Genomic DNA, 21247 nt, shown 5'->3' with positions numbered 1-21247 from the left:
ATAAGCTCTCCAATATAGAGGCTGAAAAGTTTGCTGAAAGAATAGGCCAAAATAGGAAAATTGATTCGATAGTAAATTATGCTATCGAAAATCCCGATGAATATTGTACACCGATTTACCAATATCATCGACGTCGTATCAAACGGCTTCGACATTGTAACGAGTTAGTTACTCAATTGAATCATTGTGAAAATATGAACCCTTTAAGGATTTATAATCTATTTTTCAACGTTGAAAATATATTGATATTTCGGTGCATTTACTGCACATGTAGTAAAAATTGATATCTCTTAGTAGTATAGAAAACCAATTCAAATATATTAGAATTATTAATTGGACTAATAAGCCAAACATTTTAGGCAAGTGATGTGCTTAATGCTCAGTATGTGAGTTGCTGAAAAATTATTAACGTAATTTAGGATTTAAATGATTCGTTTGAAATCAGATACGTCGGTACGATAACAAACCGTTTTGATATTCTAAATATCTGTTAGAGGCCCAAAAACACTGTGTTGTCAAGCAGTTGAGATGCTCAAAATATGATTCTGAAGAATTAAAAGTACAGCAAGTATTCTGCTGAAAAAATATACATTAACCTTTAAAAAAAAATGATGGAGCAGCATGTGATATGCTGAAGCAAGCTTTATACGAATGATTTGCTCAAAGCTCAGCAAGTGAATTGCTGAAGGAGTAATATCAACTGCGAATTAGTTGATGGAAGAAAAATGATGATGGAAGCATATGAAATGCTGAAGGTTGAAAAAAAAGCAAGTGAATTGCTGAAGGGTTCAAATTCAATAGAAATATTTTGAAGCAAGTTAGTTGCTTAAAGCTCAGCAAATGAAACAGCAACTGAAAATCGGGTAACGAGAGATGAAATTACTATACAGCATGTGAAATGCTGAAGGAAAAAAATTAAACAAGTTGCTGAGAAAATATGATTAACGCATCAATTGATTATTGGCTATCAAAGCATAACTTCCATTCTAACTTAAGAAAAAGGTTTGAGATGTAACAATGTAGGAAAGACTGATTTGAAAGGTAACGAATTAGATTAGATAAGAAAAAGATGTAACAATGTAGGAATGAGTAATATCAAAAAACAAATATTGTAAACTTCACACACATGAAGTAATACTGGAGGATTAACACCAAGGAACCTTCCTGTGAATCAAGGACCTATAATGGGGTAAATCTATGAGGTAGATTTACGGGGTCTGGTGTTACGGGCGGAAAATATACATCACAATCCGATAGGGAATCCCAAATAAAAAAAGGGAAACAAGAGCAGGGAAACAAGAGCAAATTGAAGCGATAAAATTATAAAATTAAGAGATTCATTTATTGCGGATAAGGGTAATAAACTAGGATGCTTCGGCCGCTTGTGGACGAAACAAAGGAAATAGAAAAAGGGAAAAAACTTTTTCCCCAAGAAGATTGTTTACGTCTCCGGATAGGGATAGGGAAAGAAAAACAATAACATAAATTTTAGGCCTGATGAACAGACGACAAATATTTTCTTTTCTCTTTTTAGTTTTTTAGTACCTGTAGTTTAGGTAAAGGAGAATTCTTTCTCCTTCTCTTGAGTAAGAAAAACGTGTATATATATTTTAGCAAAATAGAAATAAAGGTAGTCTAAGAACAGAACTCACGCGAAAGCGTAAAATTTTTCTTTACCATAGAGAAATTTTCAATAATAGAGCAACTGTACCCTCTTAGTGGTTTATTTTTTCGCACAAAGCCCGATTTTACACATAATTTATTAAATTAGCAGATATAAAAGAGGGTTCATTGGCTGAGTGAATGAGAAATACTGTACAATCCGCAGATGCTCCCTACATTTGCGTTCTTTTTTTGGATGTTATCCAATATAGGAACGCAAATATTGAGAAAATTTCTATCTTTGAAATCCACAAAAAGGAATAAAAGACATTGTTCGTTGCTGTACTTTCACGCATACTAAACGTTTTTCCAAAGATATTCCGATAATGCCTCTCTTCTTCAGGTAATTAACTTGAGGTGACAGTAGGGAAGTGCCATGAGAAATGTTTTTTTTTCATTCCGAGAGCTTTTTTTCCTACACGTGTAGTGAGGCAAAATGACCAAAAGAATGAAGCATAACGCACGCATTGAATGGAATGTAAATGGCAGCAACTACACATAATGGAAGTACTGCTGAGAATTTCCATGATCATATTACAAAGATACTAGTGTGTAGTTTACCTTATGTATCGACGAAATAAATATGTCTGTTAGAGCCGGAGCTTCTTTTCAAAAATTACAAACTGACTACTGACTACTCATAATTGGAGGAGACAAGAAAGCATTACGAAGAAGATCTTATGTGTGACAACTGTGGAAATGCACACAAATGAACAAGGCAATGCTCAAAACACCCGGAATCCATCGAGATCCACAGAAAGGCTTCGACAAACAATAACAAAAAATATATCAATATTGACTCCGAACAATAAACAATGCGTAAGCCTAGCCTTCTGCTGCCTAGTGATCCCCGATAATCGTTCGATTAATCGATTAATCGAATACTTCCTACAGAAATCGATTATTAATCGAACGAATACTGCACAACCAATAATCGAAGCGAACGAATAATTTACGTCGATTAATCGATCCAAACCCAGAGCAAAAAACCGTACAGCCGCTGCAGTTTTATCCTGAAAATCAATCATTATCTTTGACGCTCTCCTAAACTCCTAAAAGAAGCTCAATGCCGTCGATGCGAGATGAGCTTCGTTTACGAGTTTAGGGGAGCGTAAAAGATAATAATAGATTTTCAGGCGTAATGAACACTTTTTTGATTCCAGATGGCTTTCTAACGAATGAGAAATATTAGTCTAACTAATTATTTCTCTCAGTGTGACGATTAATCAATTAATCGATTATTTGGATCGATTAATCGTATCGAATAAGAAACTGCTTAAAAGTATTCGATTAGTGGATGAACGATTAATTTCAAAAATCGGGGATCACTACTGCTGCCTACTCTCAATTTGCATTGGTTAGAATCAAGGCGCCTATAATATATACCAGGTGAAACAATTATATGAAATGCACTTTCAGCCATATTGGAATTGCTGTCGGTATTGTTCACAAACAGCTCTGGTGAAAATTTCTACCCGGTCGGAAGAACAGGAAAATCATCAGAACGCTGCCGGCGGCTCTCTACAAACTGCTACGACGCTTATTAGAACGATGCCTACTATGTTCGGCTTTCGCGAATTTATGTGAAAAAGATTTCGTAGATTTTCATTCTCATCCAGTTCATCCACTACTCTCGCATGTGAAAATCCAAAAATGACGTATTCTAGCAATAACCAAGGCGCCTAGAAGTATATACTAAGGTGGGCCAACTTGCTAAAACCACTCTTCAGCCATCTTGGAAGTCTACTGTGTTTTGTTTGTAAACAAAACACAATACGCTATTGCCGAAGCTCGCTCGTGATTAGTCTATCTCTTTCACGCTACAAGCAAATAATTCCCCTTCTGCTTTCTTCCGTGCTGTTTTCATATACCGCTCCCCTAACCAACTTAGTGACGAAACGGCCTCACCTAGCACCATAGACCCGTCTTGGCAATAACAAAACAAACAACCTCCGCTCCACAACCCGTAATCTTCTTCTTATTGAAGTGATGATGTTGCTTTACCTGTTATATATTTATATAAGCACCTTGGTTGGAATAGGGATGCAGGACCCTGATTTCACAGTGGTTTAAATTGCGTCCTTCACAACTTGAGCGGAGTGCGCCGACTTTGTCGCATCTCACTTTATTCGCATTGACGGCATCAAGCTTGAATGAATGAAGAAAATGAAGAATGAGCGGATTTTTTAGGTGCGAAATTGGTTCTTGCGAAATGTTTTCAATAAAGTATGTCACTTTGAATTACGAAATCATGCGAATCTGTCAAAATATCGTCCTTCCAACGAAAAAAGACAGGTGGGTAATGTCGGGGACATAACCGGAGAGACGTAGGACTACACCAAAGGGTGTTCATTATTCGAATATCATGGAGCACAGATCCCAGAATGACCAACTTTTCATGCATAAAATTACAGAAAAAATCAAAGAATAAAATAAAAACTCAGCAAACACTCAAACGTTTAGATGCAAATACGAAAAAGACGGGTGGGTAATGTCGGGGACATAACCGGAGTGACGTATGACTATACAAAGGGGACAGCTTTTGTTAAATATAATATATATTTTAAATATATGGTTTTATTTTGTTCTCCTACGTGAATATCTACCTATCTACCTGAAAAATGGATTAGTTTACTGTTTACTCTTTATGAACATGTTGGTGGTTCTGAAAATAACCATTGGTGTTGTGTTTTGTTTTTATGATGTGATGCGATGCGATGTTAAACGATGCCATACAACCACACTGGTTTACGACTTGAAAGAAAATGAAATATTTTTTTGGGCTCCGCGCGTTTTATACTTTAGCGGTACACACTCACAGGATAGAGACAAATGGGCAGACTCAGCCAAAGGGGCGATTCCAACGAGACAAACGAATGAGCGTTAAAAGGGAGCGATGGCAAAAAAATATATTCATTACGATTTGTTCGCTCGTTGGATTCACATGCAGTTGTTTCTAACAAACACGAAGGCACCGAAGACTAGTGGAATAGTGGAAAAGCCGCCAAAAAGTTCGGCACGGCGCAGAAGAATATTTCGGAAACCGACAAGAAGAAGGAGAAGGAATCATATGCTATCTACATCATAAGGTGCTGAATCAGGATCATTCCGACACCGGTTTCTCATCAAAGGCGATGAGCGTATCGTAGCGGAAGCTCCGCGTCTGACCCACTACAATAAGCGGTCAACCATTACGGCGTGGGAAATTCAGATCGCAATCAGTCTATTGCTGCCCGGTGAACTTGCATGCGGTTTCCGAAGGTACCAAAGCGGTGACGAAGTATACCTGCTCCAAGTAAAGAGCGTTTTCCGACTGCTGATCCGGAAGCAAACCCTAAAAAGGGTCCTTTTCAGGACCACAAAATCATCTTTAATCTAAAGAGTTTATTGTTTTGTTATCACTCGATATCCCCATCTTGTTCGGTTAAACCTTCCTGTTTAGCGATTGCGTTTGCCACTCGCCACAGCTTTCACAGTTAGAAAATTACTTCCCATCCAGATTGTGACATGTTGTACAGTAAATTACACTTAATGCGACGTGCCGAAGCACCACTCAGTGTCGCATTGGAGGCGATTTTAACCTGTAATTGAACATCTGCGATGACAGTGGTACAGTGTCGACTTTCAATGTGGGGTCATAACTTGGACCCCGATTTCTATGTTTACAAAAATGTCCAACCAAAATGTCCAATTAGCTAAATGTCGAAATAAATTTAAATTACTGTACTTTCAATCTGGAGGCAATTTAAGAATTGGTGAAAATTGAATAATTGCGAAAGTCCACAACCATCAATAAGCTCAGAACAACTGACAAATTCACATACTCATCATATCCTGGCAAACAAATTATGAAAAAATCAATTTGTGTTTTATTATTATTTTGGATATTATTTTAGAATGCATGTTATACAATTGTAACTCGTAAACTCTTTTTTGAAAGGTTTAATGGCCCTGATAAGCGCCGTGTTTTATGGAATGATTCCAATTTAGCAAACTTAGTACTCGTGGTCTTGAAAAAAAACCATTTCGAACGCCCTTGATGCCGCCTTGTTCTAGATTTGCAACCAAAGCAGTTTGTATAAAGAACAAACTTTTTTCTTCTACTACCTGCTGCCGTTTTGCGATTGCGTTTGCCACTCGCCACTCGCTGCAACTGCCTGTTGTTGGCTTGGTGTCCACCGAACCGATTGTGGTCTGTTCTGAATGCGAGTTTTCTTATCGTCGCGATCCTCCTTTGCTCCTTTGCTCCTTTGCCAGACATGGCTGCTTGTGTTGGTTTGTTGATGTGATGTGATGCGAAATGATGTGGTGTATGTTTTGGATGAGAATGATCGTTGTGGCAGCGGAGCGGGGATTTTTAAGCTGACTGGCTGACTCGAGAATTACGCATGTGTGAGACTGCGACCAATGTTTCGTTCATTTTTTTCTTTTTCCTTTCCAATCGAGCTTTATTGTATTTCGCTGCTGCTCTGGTTGCCCGTCTTGGTCGGTACGATTTGAGGAGCACAAAATGGACCAATCAAAAATGGGCACATAGTGTATTTCGACAGTGCTTGATATTTCACAATTATTCAATTGTTTATCTCAAGAAAAATGAAATGTTATTCGTTATGATAGATGCGTAGATATATTTCCTATCAATTGATACAAAAACCTTTACGATCTATTGAGAAATGCCCGAGTTATAAGCGTTCTAAATCTTGCATTTTTTCCAACTTGTTCAGTGCCTAGATTTTCAATTCATCCCCTATATCTTCCGGTTAGACGTAGTCCTACGTCAAAAATCAAAATTTATCGTGCGGTGCAAATGTTGTAGGGGTTTATTGTTCAGCCGGCAACGAACACACACTTGATGGCAAGCATATCGTAATAGAAATTTACCGTTTGGTATCGTGATATAATTAGGCTTCGCATAATAACTGTGTTCTACTAGTCAAGTCCTTCCTTTGATAACCACATTGATGGGGTTTAGAGAAAATATGTAATCCGCCATTTTGGATTTGCATTTTTCATGAATAACTGTATTCTATGAGTCAATCCCTTTCATTTGTTACCCATATATGGCTTTGAGAAAATATGTAATCCGCCATTTTGTAGCGGTCGCCATCTTGGATTTTCAAGATCATGAAATACGCAGTTTTATAATGACTGCAGAGATAAAGGTGTGTTCCAAATTTCAGATCAACTGGTCAACAGGAAAGGGGTCAAATTTCAATTAATGTGGTACAGCGCCATAGACAAACATGTTACATACAAACATACAAATATGTCACAGCTAAACAACCGTTTAAAAACTTCAGCAATCTATCAAATCGAGCGCGATTAGTCGCTCATTCACCCAGCGCGACGCTTCCACCGCTTTCAGCACACTTCGATAGGCTCTCCAGCTCCACATCCCATTGAAACTTCTGTCTCTCACTCTTGCGGTATCGCACCGCACACATCCCCGGCAAATGCAGCAATATCTCTGCTGAAAATCAATTTCAAGATAGCGTCTTTCCTGCTTGACGTCCGATGATAGAATGTGGCCAAGCCCCACCATCGCTCACTTTATATAGCCATATAGTTAACGTTGTAGCGACCGCCTATATTTATTTATAATCTCTGTTTTGTCTCCCTCCTTCACCTTGTTCATACGTTTCGCCCGTACCGTGGTTGCTTGTAATAAATAGCTGTTTGCTGCGGGAGCGCAGACAAAATGTATGGGAAAGTAGGGAATTTTTTCTTTCAATTTTTCATCAATTTGAACTTTATATGAGCTGAAAAGCCATAATGTGTAGCATATAAACAATTGCTGTGGATATTTCCTATCAATGTGTGTATTTGGAACCAAAATCCATTCATAAATTGAGGAGGTATTAGCGTTCAAAAATTGAACACTTTTTCACACCGAAATATTGAAAGGGGCCCCTATATTGAAATGTTAGACGTAGTCCTACGTCAAAATCCATTCCTTCTTTAAGCGTGATTCACTCTGCTCCAGATCAACGGAACAGTATGATAATCATTTCATACAAAAGATAAAATGTCCAAGAGTTATATGATTGCTATTTGTTGACTCGAAAAATTGTTTCAATAGCTTAATGATAGCTTCGAAAACAGGTTATTGAAATCATTCGTATCCGTATGTAGCGTGGAAACACATTAATCTTATTGAAATGTGAGATGGGGAAGCTCATACTCACGTCTATGCATTATGCTGTACTCTTCCAATTATTTTCGTTTTTGCAGGCCGAACTGAAAAATTTTCAGTCGAGTTAACACGTTCAACGCCCAACGTGACGTTTAATTATTAAATGACGATCAAACTTAGTTTATAGATAACTTTTACATGATCTAGCAATGTTTGTTTTCAATTGAAGACGAATTGATGACAATAACACATGCCAAAGTCATAGTATAGTTTGCAAAAAACTGCACTACAAACCATCCGTACTATAAATTAATAAAAAGTATAGTATAAACCAGCCGGGTGACGTCTTCAGAGAACCCCCATTGAACTGACAGGAGCCAACATATCGGGTATCCCACTGACATTTTCCCCTTGTTTTCATATGAATTGGGTATCCCACTGACAGTTCTGTTTGAGATTTTGCTAACGATCCTAGCATCAATCATAGCACCCGGCTGGTATAAACAGTATAATATTATGGTTATGATTTTATATAATCAACTGCCCTTTTCAGGGCTCCAAATTTGATGGATGAGAGTTCAGAAAAGTTTTTTGCTTGATAGAAAACATTCAAATAAACTCTTTCACATGAATGTATTTCTAAATTCCCAGGGAAACTGGCAGATTATTTTCCGGATCTTTCTCGATGCTGAATGGCATCCAAACGGAAAGAATTCCGCGCGTGTAAATGTGTATGTGTGTGTGTGTGTGTGTGTGTAGCGGCTGCTTCGAGATCTTCCCGGGGAACCGTTTGTGGCATCACTCTCCTCCTGATGGATTTCCTTCTGGCCTAAGGTGCACAAACAGGCTCTTGGTGACACCGTTCATCCGCGCTTTCATGATAAACGAAGAGCTTCACCACAACAGCGACAACATGCTCCAATCGCTGTTCAATTTGAACTGAGTGGGTTTCCGAGCGGCGCTCTCTTATATACCGATTGGTGATTTCAATAACATGTTTTGAAAGCAATTTTAAGACTATTGAAACAAATTTTTGGATCAGAAAGTAACAAGTATAGAACGCGTAGACATTTTATCTTTCGAATGAAGTGTTTATCATACCATTTCGTTCAGTTGTTTAGGAGCTATTAACGCTCAAAATCTCGGTCTCCGGCGTAACGCTTTCGTTTTCGAAACTTTGATTTTACACCCCGGTATAGAAATGAAAGACGTAGTCCTACGTCAAAACGGTTCCCCGGGAAGACATCGAAGCAGCCGCCACACACACATACACGCGCGCAACTTTTATCGAGAAGAAACCTGGAAAGAATTGATCGTCGCTGAAAAATAATCTGCCAGTTCCCCTTGGAATTGAAAATTACATTCAAGCGAGTTTATTTTTATGTTTTCTATCCATATAATATTGCGACCACACACATTTGGTTTTTTTTTTATTTATTTCCACCGTCTTCGATTACTCGCACAGACTGAACTATTTACTTACAAACTATGTATAATTAATTATCCTATTTCTAAAAACGTTTTTGCTTAAATTGAAATCAAATTCATTACATACACAATTAAACAGATCAAAATCAAATGGATTGTTGAAGCCGTAGTTTGTTCTATGATATGGAACAGCTAGTAGTGATGAATTCCGAAAACGACGGGGAGGAATGTTCAAATGAACCTGTGCAAGAAGTTCAGGGCAGTCAATGGAGCCTTGCAGTATGTCGAAGATAAATATCCTTTGCAATGTAACGCGCCTGGTTGATAATGTTTCCAATCCTATCAGCTTGCACCGGTCGGAATAAGGAGGAAGATTAGATGGGTCACGGGAGCCGTCTCAGGGCAAAACGTAAAAATTTTTTCTGCGCCCGTTCTATCGTCAAAGCATGAACTACATAGAAAGGGGACCAAACAGGAACAGCGTATTCCAGAATACTGCGGACCAATGAGCAGTATAACATCTTTAGGGCACGAGTGTCTGTGAACTCATATGCGTGACGGCGGATGAATCCCAACACGGTAAAAGCTTTGGCAGTCATAATGCCCACGTGTACGTTGAATCGGAGCTTTAAATCAATCGTAACTCCGAGATCGCTGATAGTCGATGTACGTTCCAGTTCTGACGATTCCAACAAATATTGATGGAGTTATTGGAGCGACAAAAAGAAATAATTTTACATTTTTTGTCATTGACCCTCATTCCGTTGTCGCCACACCATTCCAGCATCCTATCGATGTCTTCTTGTAAAACCAAACAATCCAAGGGAGACGAGATCACACGGTAGATTTTCACGTCATCAGCGAATGCAAGTTTGGACGATGAGTGCCGGAGACACAAGTCGTTGATGTATATGATAAATAATAGCGGTCCGAAAACGCTTCCCTGCGGTACATCAGATGTGATGTCGAAACTTCGGGATCTAGCTGAGTTGACCACAACGTATGCACTGCGATCACTAAGGTACGAAAAAATCCATTCTGTTATTGAATCTGGAAAGCCTATGCACTTCAGTTTCTCAACAATTAGAATGTGCGGGATAGTATCGAAGGCTTTCGCGAAGTCAATATAAACCGCGTCAACTTGCCGCCTCTCTTCAATTTCTCTGGACAGTGCGGTGACGTAGCACATGAGATTCGTTGTGGTCGAGCGATGTTTCATAAATCCATGTTGCCCTTCGTAGATAACAGATGATGCAGCGTTATATAGGACATTATGCACCAGTCTTTCAAACACCTTGCTGAGACAGCTAAGTATAGACACTCCACGATAGTTTGTTACTTGACTAAAATTCCCAGATTTATGAATAGGAACGATAACGGCAGATTTCCAGTATGCTGGGAAAATTCGTTCCTGAAGCGATCGATTGAGTAGACGAGCAATTGGATTCACAAGTTCTTTGGAACATTTTTTCAACAACAAGGGTGGTATACCATCTGTGCCATATCCCTTTTTGATATCCAGATCCTCTAAGGCTTCCAGTACTTCACTCATAGAAAATTGCAGGATGGGCAGATTTATGTTGTGCGTAGGAATGTGAGCAAAACAATTCCTCCTTGGTACAGGTGACGCTTTGCTAAACACGCTCTCGAAAAACATAGAAAACAGATTAGCAGCTTCCGTATTCGTGTGGGACTGGACATCTTTGAAGTTGACGTTACGTGGGATGCGAGTTGAAGTTTGCCGTTGCTTCACGAAGTTCCAAAAGCGCGATGGATTTTGCCTCATGCTGGCTTGGATCCTTGATAAATAGTCGTCGTAGGCGGACGACAGCATTGATTTGTACGACATTTCAATTTCACGGAGATTTTCACGGTCGCTCTCAGATTTTGAAATAAAGAAACGGCGACGATACTTCCTGAGGACATTACGAAGATGTCGTAGCTCTGAGGTCCACCACGGTTTACTGGAAGTGCAGAATGTTCGTCTTTTCCGTGGTACATAGTCATTAAGCACCGAATAAAGCTTGTCATAAAATATTGCTACTATTCCATCCACAGATCCAGATAGTAGTAACGAATCCCAATCAACGGCCGCCAATGCCAATTTAATTTGTCCGAAATCACAGGAATAAAAATCGTAGAAAAAATTATCATCTGACTCGATTTGTGTAGTGAAATCATCGCTGCATTCGTCCAAAAGCAACACAACAGGCGCATGGTGATTGTCGATGGGCAGCAGAGGTTCCGTCGGTTCTATTAGGTCAAGTTGACCTGGGTGACTGACAAAAATGAGATCGAGTAATCTGGCGTTCACATTCGCATATCGATTAATCTGTTGCAATCCGGTGGTAAACATAGTATCAATAAGTGCCTGCTCTTGCTCCGAAGAAACATTGGAGGGAATGAAGCCGTTTACATCCTCATCCAACTGCCAGCGTAAATTTGGGAGGTTAAAGTCACCTACAGATACGATAATATCTTCAGTAGAAGCACGGTTCGCAACATCCTGCACTGCGTTTGCATGTGCACAATAAAAATCAGCACACGAGTTAGGTGGAAGGTAGATAGCGATAATGTAAAGGCATCTGTGTTGCAAACGTACGCAAACAGTCTCTTGCTCCAGATGGTCGCAGTTTGACAGTGTAACTACCTCGCAGCTGAGATGATCCTTAACAGCGATAAGTACACCACCTCCACGAGAGTGTTGACTTGATAACACACTACGGTCACAACGATAAAATTTATAATCCGATGAGATTTCAGCACTGTCGATATCTGCCTGAAGCCAAGTTTCTGTGAACACAATCACATCGTAATCGCAGCTGGAAAGCAGCAAGCGTAGCTGCACAATCTTGGTACGTATTCCTCTTACATTCTGATAATACACAGAAAAGATGCGGCGGGACAAACATACTTTCGGTTCGAATACGGGTATAGTCGCACTGGGTACATCAGAGTCTCCTGTCGTCGATCGGCTGGAAGCAATGTGCGTTACCGGTAGGGAGACGTTCAAGTTAAATGTATATTTGCCTGAATTAGGGACTTGGAAGACCCCTTCACCAACATCGTGCACAGGACCGGGATGACTGTTGATCGCTGGCTGGAGTGACTCGACTGTGACGAGAGGATTCGGGACTTCCATAAGATTTGCAGGCGTGCATCCCGGTAACATTGAAGAGATAGATACAGATGCAAGGTTGGGCAGATCCGAAAAAATCATAAAATTTCGGTGTTGGTTTAGAAATTCCTCTGACGTAGAAGCACTGAAAGCGACTGGTATTATCGGGAGTACTGTCAACGAATCGAATGAGTACTTGCCTGTGGAAGCACAGTAGAAGACCCCATCTCCGCACCCAAACACAGGACCGGGACGACTGAAGATCGCTGGCAGGAGAGTCTCGACTGTGGAGGGGGGATTAGGGGCTTCCAGTATGCTCAATTTATTGCGTCCCGGAGTAGAAGTAATCACCTCAGATTCGTGGTTGGGTTGTTTGGAGATGAATCTTCTTGAAGAACTAGCGAAGTGATTTTTTTCCTCAGCGGGAACCGAAAATTTGCGGCAGTATCTTCAAACTCTCTAAACATCAATCCTTCAGGCCATGTTGCAGGGTCAAGTGCTTTATTTTTAAGCGATTCATCCAATCCAATTTTGAAAGAGACGAATGAAAGCGTGTTAGTGTCTTTTCCTTTCGGAACTAGCTTGAATACCGATGGATCACACTCAGTTTCGAGGTTAGCTTTCGTCATGACGCGTACAGCTTCCTCTGTGACGTCTGGTCTAATTCTAGACAAATATAGCCAGAATTTTTTATCTTCGTCGCTTTTAAAAATTGGAACTGAAAGCACATTATCCTGGGTAGGTTTGCTTCCAATTTGACATGTTTCGGGTCGTGCTGTGGATTCCAACAAGCGGGGACGTTTTGCACCTCTTGGCTGATTTATGACTGGCCAAGCAGAACTTGTTGGTGGCGAGAGAAGTGCAGTAGACTTTGAATTTATCTGTTTGATCTCGGTTCGTAGTTCGGAAATCGCCGTCGAAAGTAAATTCAATGGGGATTCCTTATCGGTTTTGCTCGAGATAACCCGAAATTGGGAATTTTGGAACAATTCTGCACAGTCGTCACACATCCAAAACAAGTTTTTACCGTTGGATGTAAAATATGACTGCAGCGCACGTGATACCCCCGAGCAGGTGATAATATGAAAGAACGCTCCACAGTAACCACGGCAAACAACCATATCGATGCCAGTAATTGCTTCAGAGCATTTTTTACACTGTTTTGCCATGATGATGCGCCTAAACTTAGATCGACTCGTAATCTTATAAGCTTTTTTTTTAACAACAAAGCTTGCGAGTGATTAGTTAGACTTTTTCCCAGTAGATGTCGCTTCAATTAAAAAAAAATTGGCGTGGAGTGTAATACACCTTTGTTGATTTGTTCCACAAATGAAAACACAACACTCGCGAAATACTACAATATGACACAACGGTACGACGAATCAACACATATATTCAACAACGGAATCTAATAAACAGCGTCAGCTCGGTAATCAAATTAAATTAGGCCGAAAAACTCAAAAAATAACGAAAAATATTACGACTCGAAATCAATACCAGTGAACACAGAGCAGTGTTGCTAGTATTTTGTGATTTGTCAATCAAGTGCAGTTAGCGGGAGAGCTTCTGAAGATTATTCTTCAGAACAATGTTTTTTGAATCCAATATTGGATGCATAAAACCTTGAGCCTCCAACGTAACGCTCTCGTTTTCGAAGTCCCCCAATATTCAGTATAAACAGTGGATCTCGCTGAGGCAAACGTTCATTCTTCGTAAGGACACCGACTGGACAACACCGTTGCTGGGCGAGCTGGACGACGAGGGATCGAGTGCCTTTCTTAAAGCAATTGGGGTGGACGCGACCAAGTCACTTACTCGCTGATGTCTCTGGCATTGCAATCATTGCATCAAAATGATGCCATTGCATTAATGTTTCGAGCTACACAATTGTGTGGGGAATCATCAAAGTTAGGCTATCGTCGGCTCACCAAAAAAATAATTGTTCTGAAATTATGCCTTTGATTTGATTTCGCATGACGGTAGCAAAACTCTTTCCACAAAGGCTAGCAGCTAAGCTAAAATAGCTTACAGCTAATCTAGACAGGCAATATTAATAGACAAGGCTGTTGAGAAGAGCGCAAAACGGAGATAAATGTGTCTATATTTAGATGATGTGGAATAATGGTACTGGTGCAACAAGTATATAATCGACTGCAGCCGAGTCTATGTCAATTGCGAAAAAGGCCACCGGAATAGCGTTCGAGGTAAATTTTCAATGCATTGACATGAAACAAATTGAGACATACGATAGGACTAGGGTATTGTTCTGCGAAGGCAAGAATGAATCATCAATCAAATATCAACAACTGATTCTACAATTTAAAATACCATTTCAGGGCGATGAAACCATTCTACTAAACAGTTATTTCTAAAATTTCACAGCATTATAAAATAATATCCGAAGTTATAAACAAGCGACTTGAATAAAATAACAGCATAGTTCTACGTCAACAATGCGGTCGTGTCCTGGACACAACCTCTTATAATTTTTTTCGATGGCAAATCACTTACAAATGCATGAAACGTCGAGAGCTGGTGTCATCCCTAAAAATAAAATTTTGACCGAAAATCGAGCTTTTGGGACTTAGACTGAGAGGCAATGAAGACATGGAAAAAAATAATTATCTAATTGAAAGAACCGACCATGAACATTTTGTTTATTGGTCCAAAAAATGACCTGTGCATAATTTCAGCTCAATCGGACATGATTTAGGGGTGCCTCAAAGCACTCAAATTTTTGATTTTTTAGCCACTCAGGCTAAGTTCCAAAAAGTCGATTTTCGGCCAAAAAATTTTATTCAAGATAACACCAGATCTCGACGTTTTATGCATTTTAAGTCATTTGGCATCGAAAAAAAAATTTCATTTTCTAAATTTTCTTTACTCCCCACCTTGAAAGATTTTCGAGGATCAAAAAATCAAAACTTCGAGAGCTTTGAGGCACCTCCAAATCATGTCCGACTGAGCTGAAATTTTGCACAGGTCATTTTTTGGGTCAATAAACAAAATGTACATGGTCGGTTCTTTAAATTCGATAATTATTTTTGACGTAGGACTACGTCTAACCGGAAGATATAGGGGGTGAAATGGAAATCTAGGCACTGAACAAGTAGGAAAAAATGCAAGATTTGGAAAGCTTATAACTCGAGCATTCCTCAATAGATCGCAAAGGTTTTTGCATCAATTGATAGGAAATATATCTACGCATCTATCATAACGAATAACGTTTCATTTTTCTTGAGATAAATAATTGAATAATTGTGAAATATCAAGCATTGTCAAAATGCACTATGTGCCCATTTTTGATTGGTCCATTTTGTGCTCCTCAAATCGTACCGACCAAAACGGGCAACCAGAGCAGCAGCGAAATAGAATGAAGCACGATTGGAAAGGAAAAAGAAAAAAATTAACGAAACATTGGTCGCAGTCTCACACATGCGTAATTCTCGAGCCAGCCAGTCAGCTTAAAAATCCCCGCTCCGCTGCCGTAACGATCATTCTTTGTGTGGACACCGACTGGACAACATCGTTGCTGGACGAGCTGGACGGCGAGGGATCGAGTGCCTTTCTCAAGGCAAGAGAGCGGAGGTGGTAGCGCTGGAGTAGAGTAGTAGAGTAGAGTAGAGTTTTCAAAGGGCCTTTCTCAAGGCTAGAGACGAATGAACTGCAAAAGTTTAAAGTCTCTATAATACAGGACCTTCCTTCCTTCCGTAACGATCATTCTCATTCAAACCGTACACCACATCGGTTCGCATCACAACACATCAACAAACCAACCTAAGCAGCCATGCTTGGACATGGTAAAGGAGGAAAAGTGAAGGGAAAGGCAAAATCCCGCTCGAACCGTGTTGATCTGAAGTTCCCCGCAAGGGTAGCTAGGCCGAGCGCGTTAGTACCAGTGCACCAGTCCACCTAGCCGGCGTTATATAATTTCGGCCGCCGAAGTGATCGAGTTGGCTGGTAAAGCTACTCGCGACGATAAGAAAACCCGCATTCGGAACAGAACACATTCGGTTCGGTGGACATCAAGACAACAGGCAGTTGCAGCGAGTGGCGAGTGGCAAACGCAATCGCAAAACGGCATCAGGTAGCAGAAGAAAAAAGTTTGTTCTTTATACAAACTGTTTTGGTGGCAAATCCAGAACAAGGCGGCATCGAGGGCGTTCGAAATGGTTTTTTTCAAAACCACGAGTACTAAGTTTTCTAAATTGGAACCATTCCATAAAACAAGGCGCTTATCAGGGCCATTAAACCTTTCAAAAAAGAGTTTACGAAATACAGTTCAATGCATTCTAAAATAATATCAAAAATAATAATAAAACACAAATTGATTTTTTCATAATTTGTTTGCCAAGATCTGATGAGTATGTGAATTTGGCAGTTGTTCTGAGCTTATTGATAGTTGGGGACTTTCCTGATTATTCAATTTTCACCAATTCTTAAATTGTTTCCAGATTGAAAGTACAGTAATTTATTATTAGTTCGACATTTAGCTAATTGGACGGAAATGTAATGCGACTTATTTAGTTGGACATTTTTGTAAACATAGAGATCCAAATTACGACCCCACATTGAAAGTCGACACTGTACCACTGTCATCGCAAATGTTCAATTACAGGTTAAAATCGCCTCCAATGCTACACTGAGTGGCGCTTCGGCACGTCGCATTGAATGTAGTTTACTGTACAATATGTCACAAAGCTGGATGGGATGATCATTCAACAAGAGCCAAAGGTTGTACCGCTCATGACAACTCTACACGAGCTGATGTTTGCGCCGGCTAGTGACCATTCTATCCTGGATTCCTCGAGTCGAGAAGACGCACCACGCTAGATATGGGGTACAGACTAGGGGGCGTTGCTGATTAATGGTCAGCTGCATCCCAAAAGGAAGTATCCCGTGTCGAGCACAGGTACAGAGCATTGGAGACAGCAACATCACAATTACGAAAACACTTGTAATACTAACCACGAGCCAACCGCGAGTAATCGGTTACATATTACTAACATAGTTATAAGGCAAACATTGTCGAAAAAAAATTAGTGGGTTATATCTATGATATAACCGCAAGGTTCACGTGGAACTACCTTAGCTGAGCAATCATTCGTTTGTATTGATTAAATTCTTGATTGAATGAAACAGTTTCCAAATTCAATTGAGTTCAATATATTTGCTCTGTGAGTGAAAAAAATGAACAAATGCCGTGTAAAGTCAATTCATTTATTGTGATTGATTGTTCTTCGTTACAAGTAAATTTAATGACGGACCTTTTACGTTTGGTATGATGACTAGAACAAAATATATGTACGGAAGAATTATCAAACGTTTGATGAACCAGCCTAAGGCTGAAAATCTTTCCAATAAAGACAAAAAAAAAATTATCAAACGATTATTTTATTTTACATTTCCCTCTGAAGTTTACATCCCAAAAGTGTACATACTTCTCGAATCTCGAATTTGCTTGAAACTGGGAAGTTCATTCGCTTCTAGTGGCTGCACGATCTTCCCAGGTTCCTAAGTTTAGAAGATCATGTTAGGACAGACATATTCCACTCTGCACAAAGGCAAGCGAGGACAAAAGTACTCGCAGTTTGCATTTATTTGCAGAGCCGATTTCCCCAGAAACCACGGTTTTGAAGTCTGTGTTAGGGAAACACATTTCAATCGGAACAAAAATACCCCCGATTTGCATGAATTCGCAATGCCGATTTCCCCACGCTTCATGGATTTGAAGTCTGTGTTAGGGAAACACATTCCAGTCGGAACAAAAATACCCCCGACTTGCATGAATTTGAAATACCGATTTCTCCAGGCACCTTGGTTTAGAAATCTCTATTAGGGAACACATTTCGGTGGGAACAAAAGCTCCCCCTACTTTCGTGTGTTCTTTTTCTTCTTTTTGGCTTTAAGAGGGTTTAAACTTTTCAGTTCACTCGCCTCTAGGCTCTTTCGTGTGCTTACAATGCCGATTTCTGCTTGGTTTTAAAGTCTGTGTTAGGGAACATTTTTCGATGAGAACAAAAGTCCCCCTACTTTCATGTATTTGCAATGCCGATTTCCCCAAGGCTGCTTGGTTTTGATGGCTGTGTTAGGGAAACCGTAAATCGGGCCAATCAAAACAATGCAGTTAGGGCGTTTAGATAACGCCTAATATTTTACAGTTATTCAATTATTTATCTAATGAAAAACAAAATTTTGTTAGTTGCGATAGATGCGTAGAAATATTCCCTATCAAGTGATGCAAACATCTCTCCTATCCAGTACGAAATGTTCGAGCTATAAGCATTCGAAATCTTTCATTTTTTCCTGCATGTTCTGTGTTCAGGTTTTCATTTTACCCTCCATATATTCCGGTTAGACGTAGTCCCACGTCAATGTTGAACTCCCGGCCCCGTCAGGTTGACGCCATATGAGCCTTAATAAAAATATATATTTTGGAAAAAAAAAAAAAAGCTGGATGAGAAGAAATTTTCCAACTGTGAAAGCTGTGGCGAGTGGCAAACGCAATCGGTAAACAGAAAGGTTTAGCCGAACAAGACGGGGATATCGAGTGATAACAAAACAATAAACTCTTTAGATTGAAGATAATTTTATGATCCTGAAAAGGACCCTTTTTAGCTTGGCTGTGAATCCAACGAGCGAACAAACCGTAATGAATGTATTTTTTTGCCATCGCTCCCTTTTAACGCTCATTCGTTCGTCTCGTTGGACTCGCCCCTCTGGCTGAGTCTGCCGATTTGTCTCTATCCTGTGAGTGTGTACCGCTAGAGTATAAAACACGCGGACCCCAAAAAATATCTTATTTTCTTTCAAACCGTAAACCCGTGTGGTTGTACGGCATCGGCATCGTGGACGTAACAAGGGAGGACAAGTTCAGGGAAAGGCAAAGTCTCACTCGAACCGTGCAGGTCTCCAGTTCCCTGTTGGTCGCATTCACTGATTGCTCCGCAAGGGTAACTAGGCCGAACGGATTGGTGCCGGAGCACCAGTATACCTAACAGTGATTATAGACTACCTACCTACCAGTATACCTAACAGTGATTATAGACTATGATGATGGTGGTATTTTATTTGTTTGTACTCGTTTTTAATTTATTTATTTTTTTTATACATTTCGAGTAGTCTACAACAGTTTGAGCATCGTGCACGTGAAACGGCATAGAGAAGCTTAACATTGAGCATTGGCTAAAAAATGGTTCTGTTTTTAAGAAAATCACATTCTAAGAGATTGAAAGTGGAAATTGCGAACAAGCTAGGGATAGCTCAACCGGAATTCTTGTAAATTTTTCTTTTTTACAGATGATTGACGAGATCTTTCTGTGTTGTGGCAGATCTCATTGCAGATTCAGATTGACGCGATTATACCCTAGGTTGAATGAAGGGCCTGAAGTATCGGCTGGAATTAGGCTTAGGTTTGCTCAGCTGTCTGGTCTCGAAAACGATTAACAGATCGTTGTCGGGTATCCAGTAAAGCGGGATTTCCTTTGTAAATTCAAGGCTGGTACTGACATAGGTATTAGGTTCAATTCCTGATCGGTCAAGGGTCTTCCCGGGTTGGAAATTCTCTTGACATGCCTTGGGAGAGTTACTGGGCCTGAAGTGTCGGCTAGAATTAGGCTCGGGGTTGCTCAGCTGTCTGGACTCGAAAGCGATCGCATTAGTAGATCGTTCTCGGGAATCTAGTAAAGCGGGAAATCCCTTGTAAATTCATGGCTAATGCTGATATAGGCATTGGGTTCGATTCCCGATCGGTCAAGTGTCTTCCCGGATTGGAAATTCTCTTGACATGCCATGGAATATTTAGCGTTTAGATAATGCCCTTACTTGTTCTTTTGATAAACAATCTATGCCAGTGGTACAACCGGACCGTTTTTTGTTTTTAACTAGCTTACTGGTTGATTTGATATTACAAAGAAACTCCTCCATATAATTATCCACAAGATAACTCGTCCAGCTCAAACCTATGTAGGGGAAAGAGGTGGGACCATCATCATTTATATAAAAAAAAAAACAGTGATTATAGAGTTTCGGCAGTCGGAGTGCTCGAGTTGGCTTACAAAGCTGCTCACGACAATCAGAAAACCCGCATCAAGAACAGAGCAGCATCGGTTCGGCGCTCATCAAGGCAACAATTAGTTTCAGTGAGTGACAAAGTGTTTCTCCGGCACGTCGCATTAAATGTAATTTACTGAACAACATGTCACAAGCTGGATGGGAAGAAATTTTCCAACTGTGAAAGCAGTGGCGAGTGGCAAACGCAATAGCTAAACAGGAAGGTTTAACCGAACAAGATGGGAATATCGAGTGATAACAAAAACACAACACCAAAGGTTCTTTTCAGAACCATCAACATATTCATAAAGAGTAAACAGTAAACTAATCCATTTTTCAGGTAGATAGGTAGGTACTCACGTAGGAGAAGAAAATAAAACAATATATTTAAAATATATATTTAACAAAAGCTGTCCCCTTTGTATAGTCCTACGTCACTCCGGTTATGTCCCCGACATTACCCACCCGTCTTTTTGTCAGGACTTCATTGCCTCTCAGGTTAAGTCCCAAAAGGTCGATTTTCGGTCAAATTTTTTTTCCATATGACACCAGATCTCGACGTTTCATGCATTTTTAAGTCATTTAGCATTGAAAAAAAAAAAGTGGGTTATATCTATGATATAACCGCAAGGTTCACGTGGAACTACCTTAGCTTAGCAATCATTCGTTTGTATTGATTAAATTCTTGATTGAATGAAACAGTTTCCAAATTCAATTGAGTTCAATATATTTGCTCTGTGAGTGAAAATAATGAACAAATGCCGTGTAAAGTCAATTCATTTATTGTGATTGATTGTTCTTCGTTACAAGTAAATTTAATGACGGACCTTTTACGTTTGGTATGATGACTAGAA

The 21247-nt window shown here is 39.8% G+C and overlaps 1 protein-coding gene across 3 annotated transcripts in view; it reads right to left on the bottom strand.

Annotated features, from left to right (window-relative positions):
* Nucleotides 1–21247, bottom strand: part of LOC129780410 (protein RCC2 homolog) — a 60122-nt gene that overhangs the window by 19098 nt on the left and 19777 nt on the right. Inside the window, exon 2 of one of the 3 annotated variants that reach the window (XM_055788673.1) lies at nt 3667–3810. The exons of the other annotated variants lie outside the window; for them this stretch is intronic. The gene's annotated coding sequence lies outside the window, so the exon portion shown is untranslated. The remainder of the gene's footprint in view (nt 1–3666; nt 3811–21247) is intronic. 3 annotated transcript variants of the gene reach the window in all.

This window comes from Toxorhynchites rutilus, chromosome 3 (genome assembly GCF_029784135.1).
Source record: "Toxorhynchites rutilus septentrionalis strain SRP chromosome 3, ASM2978413v1, whole genome shotgun sequence".
NCBI classification, from domain to species: Eukaryota; Metazoa; Arthropoda; class Insecta; order Diptera; family Culicidae; genus Toxorhynchites; species Toxorhynchites rutilus.
Note: the sequence above shows the minus strand (reverse complement) of the source record. Positions and strands in the feature narration are given on the sequence as shown.